This window comes from Oryx dammah, unplaced genomic scaffold (assembly GCF_014754425.2).
Source record: "Oryx dammah isolate SB20612 unplaced genomic scaffold, SCBI_Odam_1.1 HiC_scaffold_15, whole genome shotgun sequence".
Taxonomy (NCBI): Eukaryota; Metazoa; Chordata; class Mammalia; order Artiodactyla; family Bovidae; genus Oryx; species Oryx dammah.
Window position 1 is genome coordinate 26,622,691 of NW_024070199.1, and position 5,045 is coordinate 26,627,735.

Below are 5,045 nucleotides of genomic sequence, written 5' to 3' on the forward strand. Positions count from 1 at the left end.
GCACACACACATATACCTACATCTTACATCCCACATGCTCTTAATACAATGGAAGGAAAGGTGTCCTCCCTTAAAGAGGTGGTGTCTATGCTTTCTAACCTTGCATCTAGGCAGGGACTTGGGATTTCTCAAACCAAGAATACGGCAGAAGTGATGCTATGTGACTCAGCCATGGAAGAATACAGCTTTCACTTCGCTGTCTGTCCCTCTTTCTCCCTCCTTCTTCCCCCTTCCCTCTTCCTCTCTCCTTACTCTTATTCCTCTTTTGTCATCCCCAGCCTCTCACTCACATTGGAATATCTGGCTTTGTCTCCAGATAAACCACAAAGCAGAAAGTTTATGGTCATTTATCCAGTGCTGAGGAGGGACAGAAGCCCTCTGGACTTCCCTGATGGCTCAGATGGTAAAGAATCTGCTCACAGTGTGGGAGACCTGGGTTCAATCCCTGAATTAGGAAAGGCCCCCTGGAGAAGGGAAACACTATTCACTCCAGTATTCTTGCCTGGAGAATTATATGAACAAAGGAACCTGGCAAGCTACAATCCATGGGATCACAAAGAGCCAGACATGACTGGGCAACTAACACTCACTTTTTTTCTTTTTTTCTTTTTTTTTTTTCCAGAAGCCCTCTAGAGATTCCATGCTGCACCAGGATGCATACTCACGGGAAATTGCCAGGACAGTTCCTAGTACAGGACTGGATTCTGTTTCTCCTTCACTACTCAGAGAAACTTCTTTCCAGTTCCATATTTAGATGATGTTTCTCAGGTTTATTTTTATGAAGAAAATAGGCATTTCTCTTTAGTACATAATTTCTTACCCACTGCATTTCTCCCTCTTAAATAACAGTTTTGCAGATATGGGGCAATTGCTCAGCAATGAATGAATAAGGAAGAATCATCTCTGTTCATCAGAGTAGAAGTCAGTGTATTCACTTATTCATCATCCAATACATTTTTTATTAAGACTAGCTATTTCTAGCAATCTTGCAAACTTTCTTTCAGAAAAGTCTCTAATATGGCAAACTAAGAATTCAGAATAAAATATGAAAGTCATCTATTTGTTGATATTTGAGAGGGCAGATACTAAGTGAATTCATGTGAGAGCAAAGAGAATAACCCAGAGGGGTGCACAAGCACTGGACCTGGGGTTTGTCCCTGGGGAGCTAGTCAATTTCCTGTGGCCCAGATTTGGAGTTTAACTGGGTTGCCTATGCAGGACACAGGAGATAAAGCCAGGGAATCAAGCAGGTTGGGACTTTGGTACCATTATTGACTCATAATACTGGATCCCATAGGGAAACATCTCCCATGGCTTAATTAGAGGAAGAAAAAAGTTCACATAGGAAGAGGGCAGAGATATGTATCTGTCCTGGCCTTGGCTCTAAAAGGGCAGAAAAAGAGAGAAAATATCCCCTGAAAAGTTCTAATCACCTCTGTGTTTTAGGCAGAAAATCCATATTACATATATAACAACAACAACAACAAAAAATCTTTCTTGGGAAAATGCAGTTTAAATCAAAATATCAAAGGATTTCCCCTGATAAATACCCAAAGATCATAAACTCTTAATGAAAATTACTAAACACATAATAAGCCACCAGGATGATAATGGAAAATCACAATCTACAGAACCAGATCTGCAAAATTATTATGCTTATCAGGGACAAAATACAAAATAAATTTATTTGATGTATTCAAAGGGGAAAAAATGAAAGTATAATGAAAGAAAAATCACAATTGACAAGTCATATTTTTAAAGAATTTAAACTTTATTTATCGACCACACTGTGCAGCTTGTGGGATTTTAGTTCTCCAACCAGGGAATTCCCTCCAATAGAGCTTTTAGAAATAAAACATGATTGTTGAAATGAGGAATTCTTTGAATATGTTAAACAGCCTGTTAGACACAGGTGAAGGAAAAGTAAGTATCTTGGATAGTAGAAATTATCCAGAAGTCAGCATCAACGAGGGAGAAGGGGGGAATAGCTATCACTTAGAAATAAAACATAAGAAATGTAGAAATAAAGACAGTCTGCCAGATATATAGAGCACATCGACCACATTCTAGACCCTGTGTTTGGCACTAAAAATAAAGCAATAGTGGAAACACGTAGTCCCTTTTCTTTCAAATAGATAATTTAAATGGAGAAAATAAACAGCTGCTTCTAATTGATTCTAATAATTAATTAATTCCAATAATTAATTGGAAATACAGTAAGTGTGCCAGAAAGAAGTTATGGGTTGCTACGAAACCATTTAATGGGGGGGGGGGTGGTGCTTTCCTGAATCTGGAGGGTCAGGGATGTCCTCCCTGAGGAAGTAAAATTTAGGTTAAAACTCAAAAAGTAAATAGTGATGAAACTAGTTGCTTGTGACTGTCCAGCATTGGAACTCCTGCATTTGGAAACCCACCCTTGTGCAAGCCTTGGATGGAGCCAGAATTTGGCTTTTTTCTGTGAAATTTTGAGAACATAAGACCTGAGCTCAGCTCAGATATTCCCATGCCCTTTCTGTGACACAAAAAAGAGGAACAATTTATATTCCTTTTTGGCACAAAATAAAAAGACAAAAATCAGTCAATCAGTAACAAATGTCAGGTGTTGGTGGCCAACAGGAGCAGCCAGCTCAGTCTAACCAGACAGTTCTGAGGTGTAACTTGGCTGGGCTTCTACCACCTGGCTTCTCCTAGATGCCACCTGGCTCCAAAAACTGCTGTGAGATTCTGTGAACCACCTCTTTTCCTGACAATTCCCTTTTTTGGAAGAAGTTAACCAGAATCAGTGTTCTGTTTGTAGTTAAGAACGCTGGCTGCCAGAATAGTGACTGGAGATTAAGGGGGGTGTGGCAGGGAGTGGAGGTAGGGAAACCATTCCAAGCTGTGGGACAACTTCCTCATATCCCTGTGATGAAGGCAGACACACCCACCAAAATCACCTTTTAAAGGGTGTAACAAAGTCTCCCTTAGAGTTTTTCTCTATTTTGAATGATTTTTCCCCTTCCAGGGAACTGTTGTGTGGATGTAGTTTAAAGGATAAAATGAACAAACTGCAGATTTCAGAGACCATTTTTAATAATCCTACGTAGAGTTTTTTTTTTTAATTTATTTTTATTGCAGTGAAGTTGCTTTACAATGGTATACAAGTATTCAAAATACATTTTAATTTGATTGTATTTATCTGAAATTTTAAAATGTAACATACCATAAGTATTTTTTCATATACTTTTTCATTTTCTTGCATAGGCTTTTTGCATTCTACAGATATTTCATATAAATAGTAAAATGGATTGAATAAATTGTGAGATATTCATATAGTAGAATACTACACAGCAATTTTTAAAAAAATGATACACTGCCTCCACAACTGTATAAGTGAGTCTTACAGACATTATGTTGTACAAGAGAAACCAGCACAAAAGAGTACAAACTGTATGATTTCATTTTTATGAAATTTAAGGACAAACATAAAGTTTTTTAAGCCTTCAATTGTCCAGTGACTCCTCTTTTCTTTAATAATGAATAATAAGCTCCTTTTCTAGGCAGACAGAAATACATTTGATTGTCTGACCAGTTTTTTTAATGTTTTGTGGACCATAAAAGCAATAGCAAATAATAATAATAAGGATTATGTTTAAGATCTAAGGAAGGTAATGGCACAAATAAATCATTTTATTAGAGGTTAAATTGCTAGTGTGTGTTTAAATTGGTCATTATTTTTATAAGGTTCTATTTTTCATGGGTTCTATGTTCACTTATTTGCCGTTGTGATTCTGTGTAAAATCAATACAGAATAGCTTTGGAATAGCTTTTTGTGTACCTTGTAAAATTCAGAAAATAATTTACTCTTAAAAATCACATTTGAATCAGTTCTAATGAGGTGGATGAAACTGGAGCCTATTATACAGAGTGAAGTAAGCCAGAAAGAAAAACACCAATACAGTATACTAATGCATATATATGGAATTTAGAAAGATGGTAACGATAACCCTGTATGCAAGACAGCAAAAGAGACACAGATGTGTAGAACAGTCTTTTGGACTCTGAGGGAGAGAGTGAGGGTGGGATGATTTGGGAGAAAGGCATTGAAATATGTAAATTATCACATGTGAAACGAATCACCAGTCCAGGTTCAATATATGATACAGGGTGCTCGGGGCTGGAGCACTGGCATGACCCAGAGGGATGGGCTGGGGAGGGAGGAAGGAGGGGGGTTCAGGATGGGGAACACATGTACACCCATGGTGGATTCATGTCAATGTATGGCAAAACCAATACAATATTGTAAAATAAATAAGTAAATAAAACTGAGATTGAAAAAAAAATCACTTATAGAGTATTATAGAAAATGTGTCTTTGGTTTGGCAACAGATCTTTTTATTCAAAAACAACTTCCAGTCATTACATGTAATTATGGAAATACAGGCTGCCCAGGTGGCATTAGTGGTAAAGAACCCACCTGCCAATGCAGGAGACACAAGACTTGGGTTCAACCCCTGGGTCGGGAAGATCCCCTGGAGGAGGGCTTGGCGACCCATTCCTGTATTCTTGCCTGGAGAATCCCACGGACAGAGGAGACTGGCAGGCTACAGTCCATGGGGTTGCAAAGAGTCGGACATGACTAAAGTAACAGCTCGCACACATGCATGAAAATGCACAATCTGCTTTATGATGTGGTTTTAGAAATGCATTGCTATTAGTCTTGACTGATAAGTAGAACTTAACCAAGAGAGAAAATCAGGAGGATGTCCTGGGCAAAGAGAAGCACAAAAGGAAATATTAAAAGTCATATGGAGGGAAAGAAAAAAAAAGCATTGCAAATTTGGGAAATGGAAAATGACATTGAGACTTGAATCATTGCATACATGGCAGAGAGGGGTGAGAGGTAGTTGGGGTGGATTAATGATGGTGGTAAATTAAATCCTGCTTCCCTCTCTGACTCGAGAATCAGTTGAGAAATTAGACAGAGAAGTCAGGGGGCGAAAAAATGCCAGCTTTATTCTTGATAAAGTTAATTAGAAGACTGAGCTTGGATGTACATCTACAGT